Genomic DNA, 18,673 nt, shown 5'->3' on the forward strand with positions numbered 1-18,673 from the left:
GCTTTCTAGTAAATTAAATCAACTCAATATAAAATGATGATCGAGTGATGAGGAGTTTGTATAGCGGCGTGCGCTTCGCAGTCGTGACGTCACATCAGTCGAAAATACATAACACGATTCAGAATAAAAATGCGAACAGAAAATATCAAAGAGTAATGCTATCAATTCATTTTATCTAGATCAGGAGATCTGTGTAACATCCCCTCCCACCAATCCCACATTTTCAAATAGTAAAAACTTCGTGCAGAAATGTCAAAGCAATTAGATTATTGTCGATCTCGGGCTCAGATCCAAAGAACGAACGTGAACGATCTCTATGCAAGTTAAACTATAACATTCAATATAATTTAATCTGTTTACACCCAAACCCATTACAGGTAAAACTCCGTAGACAGGTACCCCCTCTATCCTCTCCAAGGTTAACTAAATCTGAACCCCGTCCATGTGTACCCTCACTCATCAGGTAACCCCAACCCTCTTCTCTTATGTAGTTGTCAAATTTCTACTCTTCAAATCGCGAAAGCGTTCTCAATTGTGTAATTATCGATGATAACGAATTCATATACGTCGATATATATGAAAAATCCATAACAGATTAAGACCAAAACGGGTTTGCCTGTGAGCAATAGAGCAATTACAAGACTGATCCTTCCATAGAGAACGATACGTTTCCGTTTCTTATTTTCACATGTATACGAAATTGTCTAATAGTTGTTCATGTTCTTTTAGACAAATTGCCCCTCGATGCGACGCGATATACACCCATACATACATATATACCGCCTGTTCAATGGTTGTGACTTCCGTCGAAGCGGCCATTACATCTCTCACCCAGTTCATTTCCTGCATCCACTTTTCCTGCTATTAATTCATCCGTGCCCGCGCTAAATGTCGTCTAACATTAGACGCACTGAATCGCTACCGGAATCACTGGTTATCTTCTGCCCGCGGATATATACGTATTTTACGTTGTTCAGTGGCCAGAACGTCCTCGGAGAAAAATCGTTTGATTCGTTTCTGTCGCGTGTGCAGTTTTGGATTATCAGTTTATCAGGTTATATACGGTATATTCTGTAGCGCGGTATAAGATGTCGTATTTCTATGTGATGGCTCTTATTAAGGTTTAGGTTCACGGACGAGGTCGTCGCTTTCAAAACGTTCTTAGATATTAGAAATGCAAGTTTGACAGGAGAATTACCATCTGATAACCATTGATGAAACACTGTCTGTGTTACGATAATATAGAAATAATCCCTCTATGCAGATGAAAGAAAAATCAGCCTCTTAACTTACCTAAGGCTTCCAAGCAGGGCGCAACTGTGGTCCCGAAATTACGGGAAAAGGTTAACAACTTAAGGTCGTAGAAATCGCAGAAAAAGGTGTTTTTAGTTTATGTAAACCTCTGGCTTATGTGTCAGAGGTACAGTTCTGCAAACAAATGATGTCTGGCACTATGACAAGAAAGATAAGGCTCGTCTACCAGCGCCGAAATAGTTTGAAGCGAAAAGTATATACTTCTCCAGGTAGGTTCGTTCACAAATCAGCCGAGGGGCGGAAAATTAAAGAAAAAAAAACGGTTTCGGTAGATAAGAGATGGGAGCTCAATAGCGACCTGTAGATTTTGATGGCGACTTGTTGAAGCAGGCTGACTACCAGTCGATTCATCGTTAATCGTTACGGATAAAAAAAGGGAAACCAGTTAACGGAATAATTTACCCTCGAAGTTGATTAATGAATAAATGGTAATCATATACATCACACATCTGACCTCGGATCCACAGTTTACGGGTTCGTTATGAATCTGAACCTCTTCCAAAGTTGTGTGGGTTTTAATTGACCCTCGATCCACTTCTGCACAGTTAGTTGTGTGGGTTTTATTTGACCCTGAATTCAGTTCCAGAATTGTGTATGTTAGATACTCAACTCCCGATCCCATTTCACAGTGTTGTGTGGGTTCAATTCGAATATTTGTAGTAAAATACAACTTAAAAAAAAGAATGAATACACGTGAGTTAGAAACGTGTCTTTTGCTTCATTTTCACGTTCAGTTTTCTGTGTATAAAATACTGATCGACTCATTCCTCTCTCCTCACTGAATGACGCAGGAAACTTGCACTACGTGACCGCGTGTTGATCAACGACTGCAAAAAATGACGGCAATTATCCTGACGACGAAACTCGTCGTAGTTTATACTTCGATTATTTATACCCCGACCGGCAATATCAATTGTCGCCGCATTAAATCAGAACGACTCAGTTGTAAGGAAATATTTGCGATTAATTCGGACTCGTATTCACACGATAGAATAGTTTAATTTTTGCTGCAATAAACCCATTTAAGAGTAATGTACCGGGAATAATATAAAATAAATAGATTTATTGATGACGCTATTGCGTATTGAGTGACTGTACTGAACCGAGTATACCAGCGTACCAGTTCACCGTGTGCGCATGTGCGACGTATACGTGAGGTGTGCTTCTCCATCGAGTTAATATCTTACAATAAACATTTACCCAATATCTTCGAATTTCCTTGTTTAACAAACTTCAGTCACCACCGGTTCACTCAGATTTCTAAATTTGCTCCGAGGTAGGTAAGAGTGGAACTGAGTTCTGAGTGGAACTGGATCCTGTACCGTGGAACTGGGTTCTGAACTGTGGAACTGGATCCTGTACCGTGGAACTGGGTTCTGAACCGTGGAACTGGGTTCTGAACTGTGGAACTGGATCCTGTACCGTGGAACTGGGTTCTGAACTGTGGAACTGGATCCTGTACCGTGGAACTGAGTTCTGAGTGGAACTGGATCCTGTACCGTGGAACTGGGTTCTGAACTGCGGAACTGGGTTCTGAACTGTGGAACTGGATCCTGTACCGTGGAACTGGGTTCTGAACTGTGGAACTGGGTTCTGAACTGCGGAACTGGATCCTGTACCGTGGAACTGGGTTTTGAACGGTGAAACAGGTCAATGATATGTATTCTTCTCTGGGATGTCTCAAGATATCTGGACCTAAAATTGACGCTTAAGTTAAAATTAGTTCTTTCTAAATGGATTAACTCTCATCGACTGCTTTCAAATCTACGTCAAATCTGAACTCATAACTGATGAACTGGGTCCTGATGAACTTTACTAAACTAAATGATTATTGTACAACGGGGCCAAGGTCCGACAGAACTATTCATTGCCTCGTCCACACGTATCCAGTGTTACTTCGATCGAATCATGACGTCTGAGACTGATATAAAACCAATGAATGGATTCCGATGGTTGTATTTATTGTGATCGCGCGGAGTGGTGAATAGTAAGGCTGCTCAGTAATCTGGCCCGGCTTATTGTCATCAATCCCATTAGATTGTTACGTACAATGAGCAAAGATGCCTCGATCGTCCGAATCGTATCCAGGGTTCACGTTTATCCATAGAATCCTAATCCTAATCCTAATCCGGTGCTGCGGGAATTTTGTTTATATCGATCCCGAACCTGTCAGCGAAAAAAAAAACGGGATTTATCGCCGCGCCTGCGCACTCGAGCGAGTCCGGATGGCTCGCTGTGTTACTAAAACAGGTGTTTTCATTTACTTAACTGTGATAATCCAATGAACTTTAATGGATTTTGATCGTGAAAAATTGCCGTTTTAAGCATGATAAATGCGCCTAATACCACAGCGAATGGATCGTAAATCACCTATTACGCGATGACAATGTAACGCTACCCGTATCCGTTGCCAATTTTAATCATCGCGTCTTAACGCCGGGAAATTAATGAACACCGTTGAAAAGAAACGGAGGTTGAATTATGTTTTGCGTGATAGAAATCCATAACTGTCCGCGATTAGAGAAATTTAATGAGTTCGCGTACGCGCGCGCTCTCAGAAACAGCGATGAACTATCAGGGGGTCTTATACCACACGGTATTGATACTTCCCTCTTCGATGAAAGCGCTATTAAAGTCAAGCGACGAAATTGATTTGCGTTCGGTTGAATTTCGAGTTTATTTTAATGACGATGACGACGTCGTTGATTTTCGATAGTGATTTACGATTCAGAGTCGCGTCTTGCACCCGATATTCGAGTGTTTGGCAATTTGCATCGATTTGCTATTGATTTGAAAATATCCAACGGATATCGAATCCGAAGAAGAGATTGGCCTAAAATCCAGAAAATAGGGGGAAAACTATATATAAATGAATGTGTGAATGCCCTAGAAACAGCGAAAGTGATTTTTTGTTGAATTACTGAGAAGGATCGAAGTTGTGTAGTGACGTGGTTGTGTAACGATGACGCTAGAATGAGACGAGATGTAGAATAACATCGCTTTCCCATCACTCGCTACTTCTACCATTCGACTGTAACAACAAGAATCAGTACGCAACACTAAACAACGACATTCTCGTGTTTTCACGTATTTCTCCATTTAGATAAAGGTTCGGGTTGAAGCCATCGTTTTACATTTCAGCTGAACTTGTACCCGATGCAGGATAGCAACGGGATGTCAACCGTTAAGTTCTGTGTGCACGGGTTCCCGGTTGAGAGGATTATTGTGACTTTTTAGTCTTCTAAACTAACTCTAACTGCATTGTTTTAGCATCGTCTCACGAGGACATGAATAATTGAAATGACAAATTCGACTATTTGAACTGACAATCAGAACCCTGGCAAATACTCAGTGAAAACGTGGAATGATTTGTCGTTATATGTAGCTGTGTTTGTGTTGATTTGATAAGCTTTGCGCTTGTTGTACGATCGTAATGAACGATCTATAAGCGAAATGAAAAGAAAACTCGTCGCAAGAGGCAATAATCCTCGAAAAAACAACCGACTAATCTTTAATACAAATGTTTGGTCACATCTGATTCCTGTATCATGTCGGCCATATAGACACTAGCAGTGCATCGTCCGAGCAGCATCATCTGTTGGAGAGTCTCATTATATTCTCTGTAAAGAGAGTATCAGAGTGCATTCTCGAATTAAGACGAATCCACGCCATTGTCAAACTCATAATGAAATTCTTGATAAAGGGCCTATTTCCATAGATGCAGAAGTCACCAGACGTAGAATATACAAAATATCCAATGATCGGTTCACTGATTCTTGAAGACGCGTAATATCTCTGATCAGATAATATAAGGCTGAAGGTTAATTGATCATATCCAAATCCAGCTCATGACGTCGACAAAATGCGATAATCTCTTAATGATCTTCCGGTTTATGAGTTGTCAAGGCCACACACCATTTAATCGGCAGAATTTTCTGGCTTAGAATATCCGGGCATTTATTTCCCAGGTTTTAGTGTTTGAATTTAGAAATATCAGTAATAGTTGCATCTGCCCCGAAAACAAACTTAGTGCGTGATATTAATTCATATAATGGTAGCGGCAAAGCCTCTCGTCAAACAACAGACGTTTCTAGATATATCTCGGTTATTAAATGACTTTCAAGAAATGTTTTAAAAGTGCACGATGTTTTTATTTCTATCTGTATGTCAGTATTTAGCCGTATTCCGTACTAATACTTTAACAAAAGAAATATCAAATATCTAATCTTATCTGTAGCCGGGCTCGAACAGGAACTGAATGTGTCTGTTTACATCTTGTAATATCTCAACGCTTTTCGACAAAAATATAGATTTATATATGCGATTATTAATTCAACGTGAAAGTGTCGTTATTCATATCAGATCTAAATCACCACCATCGGATCTGAGACTGACGATTTCCGTCTTCAGCGCGCCTCCGCGTGAGGAGCTGTCGTTTTAAAAGAACTAATCCTCTTACCAGAGGAGAACTGTTCCCTGCCGTTATAAAGTGCGGGGTCTAATTATAACCAAGCCAGGCTCAGGTGTCGGCGAAACCGACCAAGTAGACTTTCGACGCGTTACTAGAAACATTGAGTACGCATTAAAAACTGTCGATTCGATAGCGAGCCCGTAATCGAATTGTCTTATTTTTCCTACTTTCCAATAAAACCAAGCGCGTTTCTGATCATTTTGGGTTGTTTTAACGGTAGTTCGTGGCTTGTACTTTGCTTTTAGCCGTGTGAATTGCCTCTCCAGTGTAAAATCAACCTCGATGTTAACATCTGGGACCCGGTATGAAGTGACTCGACTATCATCGACCAAGTTGATGACTGCAATTTTCTCCGTAACAATTTCTCAGTGCTTTAGTGTAATATATACGAATGAAAGTCTTGTGCGGGATTAAGTCTAATTATTTTCTCGCTGCTAAATTGGCTTGATTTCAGACTATACGAAGTTACAGATGATGAGTATTACTTTCTTTTCTCGTTATTTACTTCAAATCTTTTCATCTCTTTAATGTACATATATTTCTGTGTCTATATACAGGATTCGACAGCGACTGTTCGCGCCAATGTCTCTCGGCGCGTCGCGATTTCCTGCAATGAAAGTGAAAACCGATTAAAAGACGATTCTACTCCGGTTATAAGAAGATTCAATTTTATCCCGGTCGAAAATTCAATTTTTCTCAAAGTAGATTCAGCGATCGGAGTTGATGTTCACCCGGCGTCAATTTACACCTTTACAAAGCGACTGTGATTGATTCTCGTCTGGTGTTTCGTGAAGCGTTCGCTGAAATTAGATTACTCGTTTAAAACGCACCGAAAAAAGGCTTTAAAAGGATTTGCCCGCGAAAACGGTCGCCAGCAGGTTCTATCACTCCGGATCTCATTCACTCGGTTAATAGAAAGTTCAACCGAGAAATTAAACTTTGAATAGTTTTCTACTTCTGTCGGATCTTCGATAGTTAAACTCTACAAACTGTCTAATTCTTAAGTTCTGCCAATATAGTTATAGCCAATAGACTGTCTAATTTAGAAATTCTATCAAACCCATAGAGACAGCTTTTGTCTATTTGTGAAAGTCATGCCTAATATAGATTAGTATCAGCCACTGATTGTCTATTTCTGAAATGATAATGTCCATCGAAACCGAGATGATTTCACATGTGATCGTTATGTGTTACTGGGGCAGCCAGTCGCGGTCGTTAAGTTTATAGCAGGCATTCCCTCCTTAGAATCGAGCATTTACATTAGCCAGTCGAACATTACCGTTTCCTGTAAGGAAAAACATCATCGCAGTCTATGGCGACTTATCTTGTTCGGTGATCTGTACATTAGCATCGATAAAGGTTTCCGGAGCCCATCGACTTGGACAGAATGACGAAGAATGTCCTCATCAACATCCTCGATTGCCAGGGCCTCTGTTTATCTCAGTCTCCCCGGAGGTGCCACTATCTACCTCTCGAGGAGACCCGTTGTTATCTGCATTCTCTCCGTTTCCTCTGTCCTCATATCTCTTTCGTATCTGTCTGCGTTATCTTATACAGATAGAACCAGCTGTTTAATGACACCGCTTCACAGGCGTGACCTGTCAACGTTCATCGTCGATTCCAGAAAGAGAGAAGTTTTCTGGTGCCACGAATTTCAATCGCTATTCCTGTTGAACACACAGTGGGATAGTTTTTACAAACACCATTTTTGCAAAACCATTCCCATAAATACCCCTTAGAATATAAAGAATTTAGACCAGTTGGGTGCAGGACATAATCATCGATTTCCATCAATAAAATTCAATAAAAGTCATCACATCCAAAAATGAATTTCAGGGGCCAATTCCATAGTGTTCTTTGTTAAGATTTAACTCTAAGAACAGTGAAATGAATCTAACTTTATAACTCAACAATCATCATGGCACATTTTTTGAATTTACTGACAATGCGTTGAGTTCTGTTAAATTGTTTTTATCATGTCGAATTTGTTATTTTTACATTTTGTACTGGTTGATAATGATTTTATAAACCTCTGTTATTATTAGTAAAATAATTTAACGTTGTATCATGAAATCGATATCGTGCCGAATAGAATGTGATCACATAATTATTATATTCTATATTTCTTATTATGTGCAATTCATTTTACTTCAATTCTATAATTTTGATAATGTTTTGGGCGTTGTAGAATTTTTCACAACGTTAAATTTGTCATATCTACATGTCACAGTCTTATTTCAAAGAGATTCCTTTCTAGTTAGACGAAATATTCATAGATTTTGTAATCCATTGCTTTACAGAAGATAAGACATTTTTCCATACCAAGCGATATACAAAAAACAAATGTATCATATATACCAGACTTTCGGACGGAATAAATATACATTGATTTAAACCTTATTCAGGTTAAATGTCTTCTAGAATATCGGGTATCACTCAACTACACCAGAAACCTTTCAAATTGATTTTTTGTGCATATTGCATAAACACTTTTGGCGCATGAAAAAAGCAATGTGTTTTATTCATTATGACTCTTTGAGTTTGATAGAAACTGAACCCTTTCACAGGCTTTTAGAATCGTGTAGGACGAAAAGCATGAGTTTCCCGATGGTTCCTCGGGCTGATGGCGACCGTTGCTCAAAAGATTCAAACTTTCTTCACGGTTTCATATAATTTTACACTCTTTAATTATTGACTTTAATGCCCGGAGGATTTCCCATGGAGGGAACGACTTTTATCCCAACTGTACGCTCGACTGCCGCCTACTGTCTGCTCGGCGTGATGCGGATATGTTTGACGATAGAAAAATATCCGCCCTGGAAAATCATGCGGAATTATCTCTTGAAACTGTTAATTCGAGCGTGTTGTAAAAGGTCGGTGTTTCCACACGACGCCAGGGTTGAAAATTTCCTTTTTTAAAGAAAAAAGAAGATCGAAGTCGTAGAAGCTACGAGGCTAACAACACCCGGCTGCCGCCGCTGTGGAGCTGTATCAATTTATTAACATTCTCAGATCGTACTTGACTCATCGCCTGAAAACACGACTTCCGAATTGAAGACACGACGTTCCAATAATGAATTAGTGTTTTATTCGCGCTGAGTCGATGTTCAACGGCCGCAGAAAGAAAATAATACGCTCGATAAGAATCCCGGAAGGTCTTCCGGCGTTGTAGTAATTTTGCGGGTTCAGCCGCGGCGTCAACATTGACATAGAAAAAAATAACAAGTTCTGCAGATTTAGAATTTAATACGCCGATGACACGAGTCCATTCCGCGTTTCCCCTTCCATTTGCAATAAATTGCTTGGGTTTTTTCACGATATTTGAACCGAAGAAAAAGAGACATTTGCGGTTCGTAACCTGACAGTCTCAAGGGTCTTGGTCAAATTTGACTCCAGATTCGCCGGTTAGTACTTCCAGCCACCGCGCTTACATGGCAGCACCTGACAGTCCCTCTCCTGGTTACCGGCAATACAAACAATTGTTCGTTCTTGCAGATATCTAGCGGGTATTCTCAGGCGATTCTCATGCTGAATGAAATAGCAAAACGAATTGCGTATCTTGTTATTAACGTAGAACAAGAGTTTGGTTTTGTCAATCTGATTTAGAAAATAAACAATCGCCAATTGTTGTAAGATATATTTTCGGGTGTTTATCCACTAACGAATGAGGTGAATTTAACTAGATTTTTAATGAAATGTGAGTCAACTGTTAACCGCGCACCACCGGGGCCGAATGATGAATAAATTAATATCTAATATTGTTCCGTTCTAACAAGCACTAGGTGAAGGTACTGTGAATAAATGGAAATCAATATGAGCTCAGTCTACTAACTGCAAGGTGTTGCCACCCAACTACAGTACAGCGCTCATGACTACACGTACACGTACAAGTCCCATCTGTGGATGACGGTCGGTCGCCATTTTAACCGATGATAATAACAATGTTTATGCCATAGCGAAATACATCTTTTCTATCTATTATCGAGGTGGGTAGAACTATTATTATAAGATAAACATTCTAAATTACATAACTAAATCACTCGCTTATTAACATCTTGTACAAAGGTTTCATCAATTTCTACAGCGACAATCCTGTGCACTGCCATCAATAATCTTGGCCTTATAGAATAACAATTATAATTTTGGCATTCAATTTGTTATTCAATATATTTCGTGACTCTTATTTCATTTTTGATAAACTAATTTTCAAATACTTTTTTTGAAAGGATACACGCTACGTGATCGATATATCGGGGCTAGGCTGGTTGCTGGTCAATTCAATTCAGTTATGAATATACTCAAATCCATAATAACTAATTATCCTAGATATTACATCATTTATATTACCGGTTCATACGATGAGTAATTATGCTTTCGGGCAATATAGACGTATAGAGGTAGTCTGTACGTGTGCAAGATTTTAATCTATTTTTATTATGAACACGCATTCCATCAAACGAAACATTTCAGGATATATTCCAGCTGAGATAAACAACCCAAAAAACGTTAGAGGGCGAAGGGATCGTTTCAAGAAACGACTGTATATCTAATTCCTTGATTTGAACGTTTTGCAGGGGAAATCTCGGCTTCCTAAATCACGGCTTCGCGATGGAGATGTCTCGAGTTTATCACACGAACTATGTTCGCAATTCCCGAGCGATCGGGGTCATGTGGGGAATATTCACTGTTTGTTTCGGTATCATAAACATCGTCGTTTTTATTCAGCCTCAATGGATCGGCGATACCCCGACCAGTCCCGGTACTGGACACTTCGGTCTGTACGAATACTGCGAACTATTTCAAACAGGCGCTGATTTAGTATGTCAAGGAGAACTGGGAAATTTCAATTCTATTTTGAGTAATAGTTCCCGAGCGTCGACTGTCCTGGTCGGGTTTTCAGTGGTTATTATAATGTTATGTATTTGTTTGATGGTGTTGTTTTTCTTTATAAGCACCGCACTGGTGTTCATGGTTTGCGGTTGGCTGCAGATATTCTCCGGATTGTGCATGTTCATGGCTTGCGTCATCTACCCGGCTGGATGGGACGTCGTGGTCGTGAAGCGAATATGCGGCTCAGCGGCGAAAGGGTTCGCAATCTCAAACTGCGGGATCAGATGGGCCTATATATTAGCGATTATTGGTATATTTGACGCGTTTGTTCTGGCTACGTTAGCGTTCGTGCTCGCTAAAAGACAAGCGAAACTATTACCTGATCACTATGATACCCATAACGGCACAGTTACTAAATCATTCGACTATAACCACCACAGAGATTCATACTCGACCAGGAGCTCTGATAAACTCACTTGCTAAGGAAGTTGGTCATCAATGAACTGGTAAAATCACACAATGGGTTCAATTAGGGCAGCCAAATCTTTGACTTATAGCCGTATGAACAAGTATCCGTTGAAAGAATCCAGTCCAAATTTCCAATGATCTTGATTCAAATATAATCTTATCACTATTATCGAAATAACTATGTTTTATTTCTTTGTACGATTTAACTATACATGTCCTAGCGATTAGACAACTTTTACAATTGTTTGTCCCGTCTATGAATTTCAATGTAAATACATGTAATGCGTAATCATATTTCTATAAGTCATGTTATTTCAGAAGATAGTTCCATAATTTTAATACAGAAGCGACTGTAAAACATTGCGTTGTAGTCCGCAGCAGCAGCAAGCAATTTGTCATCCTCCCTCGGCAGAAAATTCGAACTTCGCGCGCCACGGCAGGAGAGAGCCAGAGTCGATATCGCGATGCCATCAGGTTCGAATCCCTGCTGAGGTAAGATGACGTTTTGATAGATCAGGTCCATATTAAATATCTTACAATGTTTATGAATGAAGTATTTAGGCGGCATGTTTTTCCATCTGCGTATTAGATAATTGTTTCAGTAATGCATGTTCCACCGCTCTTCGAGAGAATAAATAAAGTCAAAATACATTTATATAAAAAAGTCTAGTCGTGACTCCATTCGTTTACGATTTATTTTCGAACTCTAATTATACATGAAAACAAAATCATGATCGAGTTTTCCTTTAAAGCGTGATATTCACAAATACCGAACGCTAGTAATTTCATATATAACTTCGTTATTCCGGACTCCACGGGCCTCGGATCTGGCGTGGCCAATGCGATTTCTCTGAACATTGATTCCCTGTTATTTTGATAATATCAGTGTTGCGAAACTTGTGAGTTAGAACACTTTTTAACTAGATCAGTAAGACCCTATTTATCCGCAGCATTTGCTGTCTTCAGTAATGTTAATTCGATCCGCTCATTTTACGTGAGTTGAGATTAAAACAAACGGAAAGAAACCAGCTCTTACTCAAACTAGAATTAGATTCGAGTGTGACAGACAGAAGGACGACAGCTAGCAACGAGTGATTCATCTTCACCAACTCCATAGGAACACGCCGACAACCTCTATTCCGTCTGTGGCTGTCTTTGAAGGCTAATTTCTTTCATCTATTTGACATTCTTCAATGTCAGTAGATGAGGGAACATTCGGTGAATGCGTGACCGGCGAAGGACCACTTCAGGAAGTCAGAACTTAGAGGAATTCTCGTAGTCACATCGCGTATACCCGCATCTTATAGCACTGTTCACTGATGAATCTTCAGTCACCACGAACTTTAAGATACAAATATACCTATTGCACTATGTCTATGGTGGTATTGAAATTCTGTTTCGCTACACTGGAGGATCTATTATTTTGAATCTATTCATCTTTTTTTATTGAATCGCAGTCAATATCAATATTTTGCACATGAAAATCATAATTTTTTCTTGTACAAAAAAAACATTCGAGTTTCAATTTCTCGTTTCGTCGAACTCATAATTGGAATCGGAGAGACAAATCAATACATTTTTCAATAGATATCAATTCATATTTAGACTATTTTAAGTACTAGGATTCTATTTGAAGTTTTTTGTTATCCAATTTAGAAAAAAAGTTCTCGAAACCTTTTTGCTCCAAGTTGTATATAATACGAGTATTTACAATTTTTTCAGTACAGATAATAGGTAGCCAGGAAATCAATTTGCGGCTAAACATTTTAGATTTGGAAAGTATGTTAAAGTTTTTGTTTCCCGCGGGGTGTATTTGAAGTTCTTTTTGCGATGCATTGTAGTTGATGTTATCACAAAACTTATTTACGAACGAACTGAATATATATACATATATATCTATAGACATATTTATCGGAAAGTCAATTGTACAATTGTGTTAGAAAATGTCCGTGACCCTCATACAAACATTACATTTAAAAGAATAAACTATTTGCGTAAATATTTTTTTCATTTTCAAAGAGATATAGTGCGATGGATCGATTGAGACTTTAACGATGACAAAATACCAATAAACTGAGCCGACATGAGTTGATTAAATCAAGATTGAATTGAATTGCTCGAAATGAATATTGAAAATTCGAACTAGGAACAAAGTGTACGTGATTTATTCTTACATTGGATTTTACATATTCTAACATGAATAGAAAGCTTTAAAGACATATTGCTACGCTCCGGTTATTTCAAGTGAAAAACAGCGGATTTTAGACGTCATTATCTTACGCAAAATTAATGCCCGACACGTTTTTGAAATTGACTTTTCTTTGATCGCATCTTGCCCCGATACGACAGATAATTACCTTCGATCCGTTTGAGATAATTTCACAGTTCGACTAATAACAAAATAATGACATCCTGATAAACTGAAAAAGCCACGTATATATATATATATGAAGCCAGTGGCTAGTGAAGTTTACTCTGCCAACTAATTACACAAAAACGCGTAAGAAATTCCGCATCGCTGCGTCGACGAGTTTTATAAAGATTTTAATGATGATTCAAGTCAACCCGAGGCATTTCTATTTGATTTACAGCCTTTTGAATTCATTTTCAGTTACTATTAATCTTTTTCTTCCAACAAGTGATAGGTATTCCGGAGATGCGCCCGGGGTTTCTAATAGGCATACAAAATATCGAAATTTCTTCGTTCATAACTTTTTTTCAAAGAGTGCAGAAAAATGATCTGCGAAATATGCTTATTTCCCAGAGCCAAATTCTGAATGGCGGGTTACCTCGGAACCCTCGGGTCGACTTATTCGATTCCCTATAAGAAACTCTAAAATATTGAAATCGTCGTAGATTAATAATTCAAAAAGAAGTCGCGTCGAATTCTCGATTAGTGGCGAGAAATTTCATAATAGGTTCAATATATTCTAATCAGCGGAGACCCGATTTTACCCGAGGCCCAACACTCAATCGGGAAGGAAGAGTTTACGACTCGTAATCGATATCTCTCACACACCCAAAGGATGAAAAGTTTCTGCAAATTGAAAGTCACACTATTTCGCTATCGTCAATATTCGGTAAAACGTATATTCGTAGAATTGCCGCGAGTGACTTCTCAAAATCAGAATGCATTCTACATTAAAATCGTCTGTTCATTCGCTAATAGATCTGCAGGGCATTTAGAAAACCCAATATCTTTTAAATGCCATAAGTTTTCATCTAGTTGATTACGAGATGATATACACGCGTTGTATGTATAGAAATTCAATTGTTATAGACAATGTACAGATCCTCCGCTACGTTGAAAAAAAAATGAGTTTTGTAGTTTGTGTATTTTCCCGGTGTCCCCTTTACAGGAATGAATATCCAATACTCAAACAATGAGGCCACGTCGTGTTGGCTGTTTCCTAGATGTATCATCAGAAGTTTGGAAACGACTGAAAAATTGTAGTCGCAATAAACATTCTTAGTCTTCATTCAATATGGTGGCATTTCCAACGAATTATTCCGTTTCAGTAAAATCGCAATTCCTATAGAAGTCACTGTTTATATTCGGTTTATAGAGATTTTCACTAAACTTTAAAAATGACCCCGTAATGTAATATAATAAATGTGGTATTTAGATGTTGTTTCTATTCCGCGTCCGTGGAAACCGGTTTTTTATTCTCAAATATTGACAGATGACTCCGGATGAAGTGTTTCGGTTTGTACGGTATTTGTCATCACGCATTAGTGGCTGAAGTGTCGTAAAAAGGTAATTTATGTCCTCACTCGATGGTTGTTCATTTTTCCTGCTCGCTAAATGTACGTACACTCGTGCCATTCATCGTGGCACCGTTCTCTGTTTCCTATCGGTTTCGTGTGGCCACGCATTCTGAGTGGAGCACTGCAGCAGCGAGTGGTGCAAACCATCAACGCCGCTGAAAGTAATACCTCACTTTTTGTTCGTATCAACTCGTATGTCTGGTATTATTTAGACAGCGGTGACAAAACCGTACGAATTGCTGAGTTATTTCCTCGCTATTCTCGCCTATTAATATATAATGATGGAACTAGATTGACTCAACTCACTGACGTATAAAACACGTGCAACTCGATTACATTTTCTTAGAAATATGAAAATGAATTGCACAAATAATCAGCATCCAGTTCCACAGAAATGGGTTAAACTGGACATAATTGTATTATCAAATCAGAATCGAATTGGTTGCCCGATGGGCATGTTATATCTGACTGACTGATTACTGATAAGCGCTAAAAATATATGAGTATATGAATAATTCCTATTTCTAAAAAGAAAAAATCTATATCAAAGATGTGTTTGACATAAAAAGCTATGACTTCATACAAGCATTGCCTATGGGTAGATTATCAGAGTAATTGTAGTGTAGCGACAATTCCTAGTTTACTATACGTCTGAAAAATGACTCATATCCCTCCCTGTTAGAGAGAAAAAAACGTACGTTCGTTACGTATTGACCAAGGGTGAGAATAATGAGAATGTGATAATTGAGAGACAACTGGCGAATTAATTGACCATGTTTACCAGCGTGAAGCCTGACAGAATCGACAAGTCATCACGAATCTTCCCTGTAGCGCCTAGTGTCTGCCTTTCAAAAGACGAGCAAAGAAAGCTGATATACATCACATACTCGGTATTGAATGCAACAATCCGGTAATAATTAAGACCGTAGAATGAATTTTGTCCACGGAAAGTTTTTTTTCCGCGAGCGAATGCAATGCAATAATAGATGATTACGTCATCGGAATTATAGATTTCAATATTACCACGTAGACCGACTGAGGAGAATTTCGTATAGATTTCCGATACGTTCATTAACGGTGAGATTAAAACCAAGACTTTTTAATCATTTTCTCATTAACGAATGTCGATGTCTTTTGACGCCGTGATTTCAAAGGTGTCAGCGCCAGGTGAACACAGGTGCAGACGACAGACAATTCGAGAAGTTTTCAATTCGCTCGAATCCCGGATTAGCCGCGGTTGATTATTAGCTTTTGAGACGGATGATAAAGAAAATCGAAACCTGGGAAAAAATCCCGAGTCGCCTCGGCGCGCGTCGTGGAGTCAAAATCGATCGACGCGTGCGCTTAATCGAATCGGAGCGATGACCGCACATGTGCTGACCCCTAGTGTCAGTTTGATTTGCGAGGAAGATTCTCCGGGGTTCGCGGGTCATTCCTGTTCGCGCATCGGTCTAATTAGATACAACCGCCTCGTTACAAACTAGCCGTCCGTGTAAACTGATAAAAACTTCCGGACATAACGTGTCCCTCGCTTACCGCTGCTCGCTTCAGGCTATATTCACCGCTATATTGACGGGATGCGTTATAAATAAACTTATTGATGATTTCATTCGATTTCATTACGGCTCAGTATTCAGTCAATAAACACCAGCGGTGATCTGTAACTTGGTCAGTAACGAACAATAACACGCGACGATATTCAAGACAACAGATCTAAACGACTAAAGCCATCCGGTCCCCTCGTGCGCAGTCGACTTGGACATCGACCAAAAGAAAAGAATATGCTTATATACTCATTTTCAGAAAGTTTCAGCGTAAAATAATGATCTCTATTCATTAGGATATTTCCTATAAGCAGTATACAGTGGTGGTCCGTCATTATTGCCAGTTATGATATGGGAACAATTTTTTTTCTCCAGAAAATCCTAGAAACATCAAGGTAACACAAATTCAATGAATTTGTCATCTAGATTAAAATTGCTGCTATCGTCACTTATACTTTATAGAGTCTGAAAATTCTTCTATTTGTCCTGGAATCTACAGGTTACAGCTCGATGACCATCCCCGTATTACTTCTATTCGACCGCACTATACTTCCGATGCTGTGCTGTATATCATACAAAGATGTTTTCCAGTTCCTTGATTTTTGTCTAGTGGAAACAATTTTTCACGATCCGTTGCGCAAAGACTCGTGCGCTGACTTGTGTTCGCCGAGTCATAATTTCATTTAACTATCTGCAGAGTCTGTATGTGTGCAACTAAGGATAAACCGCCGCCTCTAGCAGTGCGGGTTCCAGCGTAAAAAATAATCTATTTTGAAGACAACGGGAGATCTATCATACTTCAGCGTAATTACTCTCCGAAAAACCAGTTTTTTTCAAAAGACAATTTTCTAATCGCTAATTGACCAAAAATAAATGTGAAATTGTATAGGAGCGCAAAGTTTCCGAAAAAAAGGATTCGAACCTCGAGAAGATTCACCTGATATTCGGGAGTCGAACTAGCAACCAGTGTTTCACTAGTTCCGGTGCCCTTACTACTTCCGTACATAGACTTATAATGTAATCATATCAATGAATAAATCCAAATGTTGAACTGGTTCTTGGTTGAATTAATTCTTCAAAGAATCCTGACTCAATACTACAGTCGCCAGTTCAAAAAACTGTGCAACCGGGTCCAGATGTTTCTGAGATTACGTAATAGATGTTATTCGAACAGACATCAATCTTCATCTAGGAAATCAGTAGATTGTGTGACTGACGGTATTTTCAGTACGACAGTCAGTTGATGAGGAGGTACGCTTCAATACGTCATGTAATGAACTGAATGTAGTTTGTATTCACATCAAGATTATAAATCATTAGCAATTCGCTGACAGTCGATTTAATTACACTCTACTAGTCAAATAGAACTCTTTTTTTTCAGCACAAAGTCGACTAAATTGCCTCTGTTACGCGCAGCACTGACCAAGATGTCTCAACCAGTGTTTCATTTGACCGCCAATTGACCGGCACTTGAGTGGTTGAACCATGGACTCTGAGTCCATGATATGAGGAGTTCTATAATCTCAGCGAGTGAATTATATTTGTGTAAATACCCCCTTCTCCCTCCCTCCCTTCGTTCCTCCCTTCTCATTGTATGCGGGTATAAGCGATATAATAAATCACATCAAACTCGAACACTCTACTGACCGGAACCTGGCACAGACTCTTATGAAATGATGAAAAAAAAACAAAACCACAATCAATTGTAAAGTAGTTTAATGTCTCACCGATATCAAGTACACTATTGGAATATTTTCTGTATTGATTTTGGAATCTCGTGGGAAGTGAATATCGAGTTCAAAACCCCAGAAACGATTAATGCCGGAACTTTCTGGTACTTCCTTGCTCGAAAACATGCATATTCTTTGTTTCCGAGCTTTTTGTGTGTTTTGTTTTAATGTCAAAACTTGCTTCCTCATAATCTAAGAAAGTCTTTGACATTTCGATGAAATTCGTTTTATCGTCGATTTCTCTCTATTTTATCCTGGATCTTGTTCTAGCGAATCTCGAACAAGTTTCTATGAAAGAAGCTCTAGACAAATAGGTCGTTTTCTCATCAAGTGATTTTTCTCTTTCGATGGAAAGAACACGGTTTTGCTCGGTGTATTGAATTTTTTCCTCTCTGTCTTTTTCTCTTCGTCTACGAAAAAAATTCCCCATCGATCAAAATGCACCGACGGACGACAAATTGTAGCCCTTTCGACTGAAACGATGCGCCGCCAAACCGTTCATTACTCTCTATTACAAATTCAACGCGGACTGAAGGAGTTTATCGCAG

At 38.9% G+C, this 18,673-nt stretch overlaps 1 pseudogene; it reads left to right on the forward strand.

Moving 5' to 3' along the window:
* Positions 1–9,642: 9,642 nt before the first annotated feature.
* Positions 9,643–18,673, forward strand: part of LOC141906006 (LHFPL tetraspan subfamily member 3 protein pseudogene) — a 28,301-nt pseudogene continuing 19,270 nt past the window's right edge.

Source organism: Tubulanus polymorphus, chromosome 5, assembly GCF_964204645.1.
Source record: "Tubulanus polymorphus chromosome 5, tnTubPoly1.2, whole genome shotgun sequence".
Taxonomy (NCBI): Eukaryota; Metazoa; Nemertea; class Palaeonemertea; order Tubulaniformes; family Tubulanidae; genus Tubulanus; species Tubulanus polymorphus.